The sequence below is a fragment of the Rhinolophus sinicus genome, chromosome 2 (genome assembly GCF_057876585.1).
Source record: "Rhinolophus sinicus isolate RSI-liver-muscle chromosome 2, RSI-T2T, whole genome shotgun sequence".
NCBI lineage: Eukaryota > Metazoa > Chordata > Mammalia > Chiroptera > Rhinolophidae > Rhinolophus > Rhinolophus sinicus.
The window spans coordinates 69,186,865-69,202,006 of NC_142502.1; the positions used below are offsets into that span (position 1 = coordinate 69,186,865).

The 15,142-nt window shown below is 37.9% G+C and overlaps 1 pseudogene; it reads left to right on the plus strand.

Annotated features, from left to right (window-relative positions):
* The first annotated feature begins 669 nt into the window (after positions 1-669).
* Positions 670-12,053, plus strand: LOC148758794 (large ribosomal subunit protein eL13 pseudogene; annotated as a pseudogene).
* Positions 12,054-15,142: the final 3,089 nt, after the last annotated feature.

The following is a 15,142-nucleotide window of genomic DNA, read 5'->3' on the forward strand; positions in this document are numbered from 1 at the left end:
AATTTTTTCCCTCAATGCTGTACTATAACATAATACCAAAGTATAATTTGTGAAAGGCCACATTCAACAGTTTAAACAAAGAGCGTTCCAAGGGTAATGATGATCTTCCTTGTTCCAAAGATAGAATTTCCAATACTTAGAAGAATGAGTAGACTATTTATCCATAGGCAATTCCTCAATAAACATTATTTCTTACAACAGTACTGTGATGACATTAAACAGCTGAGAGTTAAAAGCAAGAACGTGGAATGCAGACAGCATAAGGAGGCTGACAGGACACATCTAATCTCAGAGTTCTTTCAGAAAATAATGTACACCAAAAACAAACAGATGTGCAAGCTTTATCTCATAGTATGTTGGAACTCTTAGCAATTCTCCTTATGATGAAATATCAATATCAATAAACAAGTCAGCTTCAAATGATGCTCAGATGTTTAGTTAAGTTTAAATCTTCACATTTTAGTAGAAAATATATTATTGCTGATATTCAAGTTACCATCTGAGCCCTATTCCTAAAAAACTGGTTCACTCAATTATTTAGCAAATATTCACTGAAAACAGTTTGTGCCAAGGACTATGACAAATAATAGAGATATATCAGTAAACAAGACAGATTCCCACCTTTATATAGTTTACCACTAGTATAGTTCGGAATTTCTGCCATAAAGCATGGCCAGGGTAACTTTAGTCTTAAAATTTTTCAAAACAAAAATAACCAATCCCTCTCTCCCTCTCTTACATACACATACACACACACACACAAATCTATATATGTTTGCATATATATTTATATATATTTTTGGGTTGCCAAATACAGGATTTCTACTATAATTTGAATTTCAGGTAAAAAATAAATAAAAATTTTAGTGTGAGTATGTCCCAAATACTACATGGGACATATTTATACTAAGACTTTTTATTTAATGTTTATATGAAATTCAAATTTAGTTGAATGTGCTAGTTGTTGTTTTGGCTAAATCTGACTATATAACTACATATAAACATATAGTTATATGTATGTGTATATTTGTTATATGTATGTATATTAGGGTTGCCAGATACACACACACACACACACACACGCACACACACTCCTATCTATATGGTATGTGTCATGTATATTTTTAAGCATTTTAACTTCTTGGAGAAACTTTCAAGATAAACTGTATATTATTATCCCAGATAATTAAACATAATGACTTGTGATTTAAAGCTATTTGATATAAACCAATTAAGTGCTATAGGCCAACTCCCCAAAATGATTATTTTGATTTAAAGTAGTAGTTAATTAAACCATTACAATTGGAAATGCCAGGCTATCAGACCAGTTTTTTCTGAGGCCACTGATAGTTTGAGAAAATAAAACATCATTAGCATATATCACAGAAAGGTTCAAACAAAAGTGGGATAAAATTACTGTCACTGGGTGCAAAAAGAAGGAATTGGAAGAAAAACATTCCCCATTTCACCCTGCTAAAATTAATGCGTTTTCTGCAACAAAAGGATTCTAGGAAATGATTGCTGCTATCTACCTCTCTACTCCCAACTCCTGGCTGCTTGCCTATTTTGACCAGCCACTTATACCAATGCCGAGCTGGGTGTCAACACACCCTTGCATCCTGAGGATATCAAGGGTTGGGAAACGATGTGAGGCTTTTCTTTCTTTCTTTTTTGCTTTATCTTGCAGTGGGCAAGAGCCTGAGCCTGAGACCTACAACAGACTTCCCAGGACAAGAATCAGAAAGTGGAAGTTTTAGAAAAACTTATCAGGCAGAAAAGTTCTTTACATGGCCCATATTAAGATATCAAATCCCCTTCCCCTAAATAAGCCAAGTGAGTGCTTAATGGATGTGCTATGTCCTCCCATTACTGAGGCTGGAGATAAACGATTGGGAGCCTGGAGGCTTCTTTTGGTAGCTGCCTGGAGACTGGCAACCTGCTAGCCACTGCACTGCCAGCCCATGTGGGATTGCCACCATCCATCACACACCACACTGCCACAACTTGGGGTGTTGCATCAACCAGCCCAGGACAAGTCAGTCATGTTAAAACCCAGCTAAGGGCCCAGCAACCAGAGAAGAAGATTAGTCAGGACAATTACAACTTTCTTGGTGAAATAGAACTGTTATAAAGGAAAGATGATGAGAAAGTTGTTCAAAAATATTTAAATGAATCACATACACACATGCACAAAGAAACATTTTCTGGAGAAATCAAAGCAAGCCACGATTTCCCTATGGAACAATTGAGTGCATGAATTGAAGAAGAGGATGATTATCATGGCCAAAAAGAATGGCCTAGAAGACCATAGAATAAATACTTCAGGCATAAGCATGGGGAATCATGAAAGGACAGATAAAACAATTTTAGGATAGATTTAGTAGACACAGCATATATGTAGGAATTCCTGAAAGAGAAATACATTATTACAGTGATAATGGAAATACTCTGTTTCCCCGAAAATAAGACCTAGCCGGACAATCAGCTCTAATGTGTCTTTTGGAGCAAAAATTAATATAAGACCTGGTCTTGTATTATATGATGTAAGACCGGGCCTTGTAGTAAAATAAGACTGGGCCTTATATTAATTTTTGCTCCAAAAGACGCATTAAAGCTGATTATCTGGCTAGGTCTTATTTTCGGGGAAACATGGTACTTCCTGTGAGCTTAAGACAGACCTGAATCTGCAGACTGAAAGGAATTGCCGAGTAGAAGGCATGACTGGGAAAAAAGAACATGTACCTGGGTATATCCAGATAAGCGCCTGAACTCTCAAAATAAAATTGTATAAATTCCCAGGCAGAAAAAGCAAGTTATGTACATGAAAAATGATAGCTCAGGAAAAGAGAAGAATTAATAGAATTAACTAATGGAATAAATGTAATGGAAAAGTAGAGTAGAACATTCATATTAACAAGAGGTAAATGGCATAAATAGCAAGTTGGCCAAACCAGCAAAACTAAGAAAAAGGAAAAAAGAAGAAAAAGTATTGTAAAGAAATAAAGTAAGACAGAGAAAAATGAAGTATACCAATCATTACATTAAATATGAATGGGCTGATGTCTTCTACTGAAAATCAGAGATTGTCAGATTGGTTAAAATGCAATACCCAACTGCAACCAATGTAAAGCCGTAAGAAAGGTTAAAGATAGATATAGGGAGAGACAAAAAATATCAAGCAAATGCAAATAAGTAAGAAAGTGATGTACCTTAATGTTAAACACTCATTCAGATCACTCAGTCTCTGAAAATTAACTTCCCTCCTTAGCTACACTGATTTATTTCTAATTTATTATTTTCTGTTTTCCAGCCAGGCAATGGAAGGTCAGAAGGTTACATTCAAAATGGAGACCAACTATGTGCCATAGAAACAATGCCATAGAATACAAAATGCACTGACATTTTGCTTTCTTCTCAAAAAACAATCCTTGTTAAGTTTACCATGTTTGAGAATCTCAGTTCCACCAGGACTGGCAGCAGCGTGTGCCCATGTGGTTTAACCAGCCTGCAGACCCCAGGCCCAGCAGGCCAAAGCCAAAGCGGGCCGCATCACCCCACACAGGGCATCTGGCTCACAGTGAGATGCCCCCCCATGAGGTACCACACCAAAGTGAAAGCCGGCAGGGGCTTCAGCTAGGAGGAGTTAAGGGTGGCCAGCATCCACAAAAGGGTGGCCTGGACCATTGGGATCTCCTTGGATCCAAGGAAGCAGAACAAGTCCAGCACGTCCCTGCAGGCTAACGTGCAGCGCCTGAAGGAGTACCGCTCCAGGCTCATTCTTTTTCCCAGCAAGCCCAACCCCACCCTCACCCCACCCCCAGAAGGGAGATGGCTCTGCTGAAGAATGCCCCCCCGGCTACCTAGCTAACAGGACCAGTCATGTCCACACAGAATGTCTACAAGGAGGAGAAAGCCAGGATCGTCACAAAGGAGAAGAACTTCAAGGCGTCTGCCAGTCTTCACATGGCCTGTGCCAATGCCCAGCTCTTTGATATCTGGGCAAAAGGGCCAAGAAAACTGCAGAACAGGATGTTGAAAACAAAAAATAAAGTGCTGTTGGCAACTTGTGATTAAGGAAAAAAAACCAAGAAAAAAAAAACCGAGGAGACAAACCAGAGATACAGGCGTGATTAAAAGAATTATGAGAGATTACTGCTTGCAATTCTATGGCTACAAATTTGAAAACACAGAAATGAATGATTTCCTAACAAAATATAAGTTACTTAAATTGCCAATCACTGTAGATGTCAGACTGGTGATTAAGAATCTATCATGGAAAAAGGCACAAAGACCAGATGGGTTTAATCTTTAAGTAATAGATGCTTCCAATGTTGTTTAAACATTTCCAGACCATGAGAAAAAAAGAAAAAAAATCCTCCTAATTCATTTTATGAAACCAGATTAATATTAATTCCAAAGCCTAATATTAAAAAAAAAAAATACTAGACCCTTCTCACTTAAAAATGCAGACACAAGTATTTTGACTAAAATGTTGGCGTATAAAATGCAGCTTGCTTCTGTCTTAGGTCAGGACTGGGCTAGAGAAAGAAGTTGCAATACGGTTACAACAGTGGCTTCAGCGGAACACACAGAAAGGTCTGAACCAGTCATGAAAGGCAGGCCTGCTCCCTGAGAGGCAACTCAGCTATGAGCCATCTGCCTCCCCAACACTCCAGACAGCTGGGGGAGTAGTAAGCGCCTCCTGCTGACAGAAGCATCTGAGCAGCACACCACAGCATCCAGGAGACTCAAGAGACTTGAGTTTCACAGGATACAATACAAACAAGTAGAATGTATTCCCAATTACAGGGGTGGTTTGATATTAAGAAATCTATCATAATCTTTTGCATCAACAAATTAAAAAATGTACTAAGATCACATAATTATTAGATGCTGAAAGGCATTTGATGAATTTGTTCATTCAGTCATTTCTGACACAGCTTTAGTTTTACATATTGCATATATGTGAATATATCATACTCTGATTTATGTGTATGTATGTGTCGCCTTTTATTTTTTCTTGGCTTTCCCTCTTCCTCTCCAACCACATCAACCTCAGTACAGTAAGCAGGGAAGAAATAACTGTAATATACTGGCTTTGAAAGATATAGATTTAAATTTGTCCCAGATTTGTTTCAGAAACAAGCGTCCTGCACGACCATGTTCCCTTTCACACAGGCCTGCATTGGAGAATTTTTAATTTCATTCAACACATCTATTTCCAGAGCCATTATCTAGCTCTCCATGGAACACACCAATATTCTCTGAAGATAATTAACTCCACAGAATATAAATAAAAATAAATAAAAGCTAGGAAAATCATCCAAGTGTGGCCATACATCCAAACAGAAAACGTGCATCTCAGTAGATCTATAGGTTTCCATTTAGGAATTCCCAACCAATTCACCTTTATTAATGGAAAATATTCCCTCAACAAACACTCTCTTCCTTGCCCATGAGGGATTTTTCTTAAAGCGTAAAATCATAAATATGAAAAACAATGTACAGAGTCTAATTCTCTTGCAGATGTACAACACATAGCAGAAATTAATCTGGACCCTTACCTTTGCAGATTCCATCTGGCTGCTTTATAGATGGAGAATCAATCACTGGGAAAACTCAGCACTTCTAAGACTGAAAAGCACATCTGGCTTCGAAGATTGCTGGAATTATCCCTATAGGATTCACCAACAATTCTGGGAGGTCACCCACTGTGGAGGCATCTCAGAGCCACTCTCTCTAGAAGAGAATGAAGGTGTGGGGTGGAGCTCAGTCTTTGGCTCCCTGATTCTGTTTGCATATGCCCCAGCCTAGGTGAAGATCCTTAGCAATTAGCAACCAGTTGCAATTAGGGAGCAGAATTGGTTTCACCAGTTTCCTGTAGGCAAGCCACGGCAACCTCAAACCGAAAGAAATTTCTAGAGGCTGTTGTCTCCCAGAATTAGGTTCTAGGAATGACTCTGTGTTTTATGGAATGTCCATGGTAGCTTATTTTCTCCTTGGAGGCAGAGTTTTTTGGAAATCTAAGTGATAATAGGAGTTTTCTTGATACATATTGAATCAGGGGCCAATTGAATTTCAAGTTTATGTCTGCAAGCTAAGTCATCCTGATACACTGATCTCAAAACAAACATGAGATGCCCAATGTGATCTGAGTGCTGGCTATTACTGCTTTTCTTCTGGATGGCAGCTGAATGAGCACCACTAAGATTAATCTCCTATAATTTTCCTGTTTCAATACTTTTAATTCTAAACAAATCCCCCTACAAATCAGCCCATTCTTTTTATACATGTAAAGCTAAATTAATATCTGTTGGGAAAATTTTAGTAAATTATTGATAACCTGATCCTTTTCTTAGTATTGCTATTACATGAAATAGAACAAAATACACCTAAAACTGTGTCTGAAATATGTAATATTTGGGATAATGTGGGGGCAGAGCCCCAGAAAGTAGTTTCCAGGCTCTCGGCCTCACATAGACAGGTGCTGGCTCAGGTAGTAAATGGCCATCAACTATGATTGGCTGGCCATCAGCTGTGGCTAGTTGGCCGTCAGCTGTAACCAGTGAGCCATTGGCCACTAGTATAACTGCTGTGGCTACTCTAGGAGAAGAGAGAAAGATGGGGGCTAGCAAGAAGATGGTGGCTGGGCTGGCACGCGTGGATGGCGGTTTGCGGACAGTGTGGATCCAGCCTCCAGTGAGAGTATAGTGCCGCCAGAGAGAATATAGTGGTATGACTCCCCTACCTATGGCTCCGTGGGTGTTCCTTTTTGGCCTCACCATATCCTGCGTTCTTGTATGGGGAGCGGGAGCAGAGAACCTGCAGGCCACCCTGTATGACGCCCCGCATGACAAATGGCGCAGCGAGCAGGGTCTCCCGCATGACAGATAATTTTTAGAAATTTTAAGAATCAAGAAGAAAAACAGGTCTTTTTTTGTTTGGTGTTTGCTTGTTTTTACATAAAAGAAAGAGCAAACAAAAGTGGACAGGAATCACTTATTTCAAGCAATTGAGGTAGTCATCCATTTGGACACAGAAGACTGAACCCGATGAACTCTTTAGACCCTCTTTCGGCTCTATATTACATGGCTTGTGTGACAAAAGATACTTCTTCATATGTTTTTTTTTCCACTGACAGTGAGAACATTTCTGAAGAAATGTAAATAATTTTGTAGTTCAACTGATCTCCAATTCTTTATAAGAAACAGATTTTTTTTAACATTGAGATAATTGATTTCATATTTTCCATCCATTTGGTGCTACTTCCCCAAGTCTTTATTTCTTTTCATTTTAATTCTCCACAAATTCTTTGCTGAAAAACTACAATTACATTTAACTACAGAAAGGTAGTTGCATGGTGCATGAATAACTGTTGTTTTAATGATTCTTTCTTTCCTTTGTTAAATCAGAGTAATACATCTTTATTCAACTGGTCTAATAACCAAGGTCAATTTAGTTAAATTGTAAACGTTACAACAACCTAAAGCACATTATAGTGAATACTTCTTACTCACAACACTATTCTAATGGACAATGGGAGTATTTTAAAAGGGATAAAATAAAGACAAAAGGCAACCAGGTTAAGCGACATTGAGTTAAGGGAGAAGAATCTAGATGGAGGTTTAACAATAGTGATCTACAAGCTTCTCAAATGTAATTTGGTGCTAAAGAGAATAATTACTACATGTTCTGGCTTCCACCTGCAGTCCCTAGGAATGATTCTGTGGCTCTACCTGCACAGCCAGAGTGAACCAGGGAGTAAGATCATTTTATCAGTCCTGATCACTCAAAATTCACCAGTGGTTGAGTTTTATTTATTGCCCAAACTGACTACTTTTCTTTCCACTTGTGCAGATGTTTTACCTATGTTCTTTTCATTCAACACTCATTCCTTTCACCTACCCTATAAATATAGAAGATTTCTTCTCGGCAGCGTTAGAATTTGTATATATGAGAAACTCATGAACAGCACCCTGCTTGGAACTGGGAATGAGGAAAAGCAAACACTGTTTTACTTATTTGTATCTTAATTGAAGGTGGGTTTGTTGGAGTGATTGAGATTATGGTGGAGGGTGCTGAAATAAGAGAAACATTACCTGAACTAATAGATGAGCCGAAAATCAAGATTCCTAGAGAGGAATCACGTCACATTTTGAAGGGAGACTACCAGGGTAGAATATAACTAAAGTCCAGGGTCACAGACAGGTAAAGGAAAAAGGAGGGCATGGAGTATGGTTGATGGGAATCACAGGATTCCATTAAACACCTCTGAGTAAGGTGAATCCATTTGGCAGATATTGATTGTGCATTAATGCTATAGCTGAGTACCAAACAGAGGTGATGCCATAAAGAAGGAGTCCTTAGCCTCAGTAGTGAGAAATATACCCACTTGAGTTCCTCTATAACATTATCCTGAGGATCATCCATCAAACTAATGTGTTACAGGCGCCTTCTACCCTTCTAGTTATGATATACATACAAAACTTTGTATGTTTTCCAAGGAGCCTTATCCCAAGTCATATTGCTTAATTGGTAATACAATAGAAAGCTTCCAATAGAAGAGAGAAATGAAGAGAAAATATGTCCTTTTTGTGTCCCTTTTTTATATTCAAGGTGAAAACTCAACTATTAAGATGCTGATATTTTGCTGCTTTCCTTGCACTTTGCTAGAAGATTTCTCTTGCGATGTGTTCACACTGTGGCCTGAAAAGTACGTCCTGTGCTCCTGGTTGTCTATCCCTACCTCTTAAGAGGTAACATGATATAGGGGACCATGTCCCTGGACTGAAGATCAGAAGAACTAATTACCAGTCCTAGTTCTATTATTTTTTAAGTATGTAACTTCAAACAAGTCACTTTACCACTCTTAGCTCCATTTGTAAAATGGAGGAGTTACTAATTCTCTAGTTTTCCAACTTTTTTAGTACTAGAATTCTTACTTGCAAGTGGAATTTTATTCAAAAAACCGCAACATATAAGACAGATCAGAGTGGAACCCCTTAACTTGAAGTGGGGAAACAATGGGTGGTGTGTGGAGCCCTATCCACTTGATCCCATGCTGTCCCCTGCAGTTCCGCAGTGTTAGCCCCTGAGTCACTTCACGCTGGGGACTGAGAACTCATATTTTAAAGCACCAATCTAGGTGAGCCTTTCCAGATCTAAATTCTGCAATTTGTTGATAAGTTACTTCACTCTTCTCCACTTGGATAACAGACTATCTGGCTCAATTTCAAGTAGTGTGTGAAATGTCAGAGAAAAGGAAAGTCTGAAAGTAAAAATGTTGCAAAACATAAAAAAGAAATACACTTTTTTCCTAACAGCCAGCAGAAAATGGATTGCAAATCTCTGCAGGAATGCTTGTTAAATTGGTTTGAATTCCACTGTTAGATCTACAGGCATTGCTTTCCAGCTTTCGATCTGTGAGACTCTCCCTCTATGCTGAATGGTCAGACAACCTCTCTCTACAGACTTAGGCCTGACCCACCCAGTTCCCAAGCCTTCTTCAATGGAGGAGGGACCCCTGGCCTCACCCTCACCTGCCTCACCCCCACCTGCCATTCCATCTTGCAGCACCAGAATCAAGTGGCATAACCAGTTCTGCAATCCCCCTGTGTCTCCTGTGTATAGCCAGCCAAATAAAGGGCCAGGAGCAGTATAAGAAAGCTCTGCTGCAACGAAAATAATTTAAAAAGTAATAATTGCTCTCATTTCTTGAGCATGAACTATATGCCAGGTATTACGTTAAGAGCCTTATTACCATACATACAGTAGCAACAATCCTATAATTAGGTCTTACTATCCACTATCCCCCTCCTCACAGATGAAGAAACTGAAACTCAGAGGTTTTTTTTTAGACACAAAGATAAATATCTAGCACAGCAATGAGCCCCGGCACCTGCAGAGTCTCCTTTCCCCACCCCCATTGGAGCTATGCTTGGAATGCCAACCTGCTTGGCTAAGACCCAGAGATCCTGACAGATCCTGGCAACCCAGGATGACTGGTCTCCTGGTCTCTTCCTTGATGCAGCTGACAAATTGGTCACAGGGAGTCCATCAACAAAATGTAGGCCATTTACTCATTAAATAACATGTTAAAACACTGCTAGATGTTTAGCAAATATTTTAGATCACCGACTATAGTGGAAAGTAATTTACATGATGGAAGCAATCATTTAATCACTGCAATTAGCCAAATTATTACCTATTCAGCTAATTGTCCTTTAATGATGTAATTTTAAAAATTAAACATTATATTATTCTAGCCAATGACAAATTATTTCATAATTTCCCAATGAAAAGTGTAATTTACTATACCGTACAATGTAATTTCCTACAAAAATGAAGTTTCATTTTATTCTTAATTACAGGCTAAATCTTCCCATAACTACCATGACCTGTACATAACCAATGAGCAAACGCGGCCTTTCAGGAAAATGTAATTGGAGAGGCTAAAACAAAGTCAGTCAGGTTTTTTCCAGACATGTTAAGGAAATGCTGACTTTCCATACCAAAAGATAATACCATCAACCTAGCAGTGCTTCTCAACTAGCTGCACATTAGAATTCTCTAGGGAGCTTAAAAAACAAAACAACAAAAACAAAGAAACACTCAGACCAAACACCCCTCAGGCCCAGGGGTCACCCTTAGGGACTCTGCTTTAATTGGTCTGAGGTATTTCCATGTCCATCATGCTTTAAAAATCTCTCCAGGAGATCCTACTGTGTAGTCGGGGTTGAGCACCACGGAAAAGGTAATTTTAGCCTATGCTTCCTTTAGTCACAGTTCTGTTTTGTTTTGAGGGGAGTTGCTTGTAGACGTTGTCAAGAAGCATTACGTTGGGCATTTGGGAGCAATAAGGGAGGGTTACAAGAATGGACACAAAAGATCCAGACAACCAAGTTCACTGTAAGTTTATAATTTAGAGAGTGAGGAGTTTGCAGTTACAGAATGGTGAGACTTAGGTTACAGGCCAAGATTCGAGAGAGCCACCACTCAGTTGCCAAATATGCTGGTATCATTTGTCAGGGGCTTGCAAAACAGTCAGGAATTTGAGTAGATTAGATATCTGCCATGGGACTGTGCACCTTGGATCTGAAAGCAACAGTGAAACGAATGAGTTAAGGGGCTCCTTATAAAATTCTGGGCCAAAGTAAACCTCTGAATAAATGCAATAGCCATAGTTAAGACACTGTGATTCCATTTCAGTGTACAATACACATTTGACACTTACCAGACCCTGCGTAAAATACTTCCATGATTACAAAGTTGAATGACAAGTGGTTTTTGCCTGAGGGAGCTCACAGTCTGGTGATATCCTGCACTTTCTGACATTGCCTGGAGAAAGGATGGAGGAGCCTTAGCTACACAGGTTCAGTCCTGTGTAAGAGAGCAAGCATGGTGGGGAGGCTGTCTTCAGCCACCCAAGATGCTTCTATGAGGGCAGCTTAATGATTTGGGTATTTCATATGCCAAACGGTTAAATTAACCAACGCCAATAGTTCAAAAAGTATGTGAAACAGAGCTCAAAAAGAGGCATGCATGAGTTTCTTTATTAAAAACAAAAAAACAAAAATACTTACTGTGGCATAATTGACACACAATCAACTGCACATATTTGAAGTATACAATTTGATGTTTGATATTCCTGTGAAACCATCACCACATTCAAGATCATGAAAATATCCATACCCTCAAAAGTTTCCTCCTGCACCTTTGTAATCCTAATCCCTCTCTACGCCCCTCTCTCCAGTCTGAACAATTGCTTATCTGCTTTCTATCACTGCAGATTAGTTTGCATTTTTTTCGAATTTCATGTAAATAGAATTATACCATATGTACTCTTTTTTGCCTGAGTTTTTCAATCAGCATATTTATTCTGAGATTCACCAGTGTTGATGGATGAATCAATAGTTCATTACCTTTTATTGCTGAATAGTAAGTAGTTCATTGTATGTGTAGACTGATTTGTTTATCCATTCACCTGTTGTTGGATATTTTGGATATTACAAATAAAGCTGCTATGACTATTCATGTACATGTCTTTATATGGACATATGCTTGTTTTTTTCTTGGATAAATAAGTGGAAAATGACTGCGTGGTAGGTGTAGTTTTATTTCATGTGTTTATTAGCCATCACCTATCTTCTTTGGTGAAATGCCTGTTTAAACCTTTCACCTATTTTTTATTAGACTGTTGTTTTCTTACTATTGAGTTTGGAGAGTTCCACATATATATCCTGGACACAAGTCCTTTATCAGGAATATGATTTATAAGTATTTCCTCTCAGCTTTTGTATTATCTTTTCATTTTCTTAATGCTGTCTTTTGAACAATAGAAGTGTTTAATTTTGATAACGTGTGATTTATCGATTTTTTATTTTATAGAGCATAATTTTAGTGTCATACTACAATTTTGATTACTGTTGCTTTAGAGTAAGTCTTGTAATCGAGGAGTGTTAGTCTTCCACCATTGTTCTTTTATTTAAAAATTGTTTTGGCAATTCTAGATCATCTACATTGATTTGAGATCTTCTTTTCAACATAGATGTTTAGTTCTATAAAATCCCCCTTTACATGTTATTTTAAATCCCACAAATTTCCATATGTTGTGTTATTGTTTTTAATCAGTTCAAAATACTTTCTCATGTACCTTTTGATTTCTTCAACCTATGGATTATTAACGCCAGGCAAATATATGCAGATTTTACACACATCTTTCTGTTAACTGATGTCTAATTTAATTCCATTGTGGTCAGAGTACGTATTTTGTGTGACCCAAATACTTTTAAATTTATTGAGACATTTTTATTGCCCAGAATATGATCTACCTTGGTAAATGTTCTGTGTGCAACTTGAAAAGAACATATATTCTGCTTTTGTTGGATGCAGTGGTCCATAAATTTCCCTACATAAGTTTAAATTGTCCATTTATTATTAGGTTTTATGACTGAGACCAGTTATAAAAACTACTAAAGATTTTTGTGCCATCACTTTTGGAAAAATATTTCTAACAGTTTCTTTGGATAAAATGCTTGCTTTGTAATTTCTTATGCTGGCAAACACAAAACATTATTTTTAATTTCTAAATAATGGTATGCTAAACAAGGGTTTGGATTCAGAGAGTTAGATACTAGCCCACACAGAGGAACGGAGTCCTGAATTACTACTCTCTCTAATTGAAAAAATATTACTAATTCTTAATTCTATGTTCTTATAAACATAGAATTAGTAATTATTTATTGATAAGACTTTCAGGCAATTTTTGTCAGTATATTAAGAAAATCAAGCTTGCAATGACAGCTGGAATTGGGAGCAACATAAATGCTATCTGACAAAATTGCTTCAATATATTATGATGCATTTACACAATTGTATATTATGCAGTCATTAAAATTGTTTCAAACATTCTTTTAAGAGCTTAACATGAATTATGTCACTTAATCCCAACAATCTTACCTTATGACATAAAATTTTCTTCATTTTACAGATGAATAAAACCAAAGTACATGAAGGCTACATAATGGACTCAAGACTCAAGCAGTCTGACTCTAGGAAAATGAATATCCTTATCCACCATTCTATGTATCCCCATATTTAATTATGTAGAAAAGTTAAAGATATTTGAAGTGAAAAATGTTATGAGACAGTTCATTTAATATTAGTACATGCTTATTAAACACACACACGAAAAGTGTAGAAGAGTACATTCCAAATTATTAGCATGTTATCTCTAAGTGATATAATTGTAGGCGGTTTTAATTTTCTTTGTGTTTTTGTTTTGCATTTTCTCTTCTTAAAACAAAGAACCTGTATTTTACAAATAGAAAAAATTTTAAAGAAAAGGTCCTATGTCCCATGAATATGAGTTCATCAGTTTTGAAGTAAGTTTACTAACAGATGCCAAATTCATTGCTAACCTTACTCTTCACACAACTCAAAAAGATTACAAATGTCTGAAGATAGCCAAATGCTCTAAGTTTATCCCAAAACACAAACTCATGACAGGAAAGGCAGGATTTATACAAATTATTTTTGGCTGTCAGGTGTGGTGAATTTCAAAGCTGGAATCAGAATCTACCACGGCTGAGAAGCACATTAAAAAACACATCGCATATAATGCCAGGCATCCCTCACATTCCACCTCAAGGTTGACTGGCCGTTTAGCTATCAAGGCCTAACTGTGCCAAAGATGGAAAGACCAGAGTTCATCTTACAAATATCACCCTCTCCTTCTCTTCCCTTCACTCAAATTCAAGAACTGAGTTTGTCACCCTTCCACCACTATCTGCTCCAAAACTGCTCTCCCCAATCCCCACCCCAGTTAACCCTGCCTAAGCCTCTTTGGATTGGCAATTTAAACTCAAACTGACTCTTTAGTTGGAATCCAACACTTCATTAAGAAGTAGTTTTCAGTAAGTGCCTATTGGTTCCAGACACCAAGGCCCCTGGCCAAATGGCATCAGATTCTGCGCCCAACTCCAAGCCCAGCTGCAGTTCCCACCCCATGCCCATTCCAAGCCTGCTTTATTCCCCACGGAGGTGTCAGAAATGTAGCCCAACATATTCCGTGACAGAGAACTCACCATCTCTAAAGGTATACTGTTCTCTTTATACAGTTCTACTTATTAGAAAATTAGTTGGGATATGAAGATCAGTCTGCTAGTACTTTCTACCCAGTAGTCCTACTTCTTCATCTTGGGCCCACACAAGTCCCATTCCTCCTCCACATTACAATGCTCCAAGAATGTGACAAATCCTCCTGAGTTTTCTACATAATGTTCCAGATATCTAAAAGCACTCCTTACATGACATGATTTTAGGTCTTACCAGCTTCTAGCTCCCTTTCCTAGAACATGATCCATTGGTCTATAGTAAGGATAGCCAACTCAAGCATCTATGGGAGCTTTTCTGAAAATGTAAACAAGTGAACTGAGGTCTGGAGAGTACAGGCCTGCTCAAAAGCTACTCAGCTCCAAATGATTACAGTAAGTCCTTACTTAATTTCATTAATAGGTTCTTGGAAACTGCAACTTTAAGCAAAATGATGTATAAGGAAACAAATTTTACCACAGATTACGTAAATTGACATTCACTATAGAGGATGTCAGACTGGTGACTAGGAATCTATCACGAAAAATGT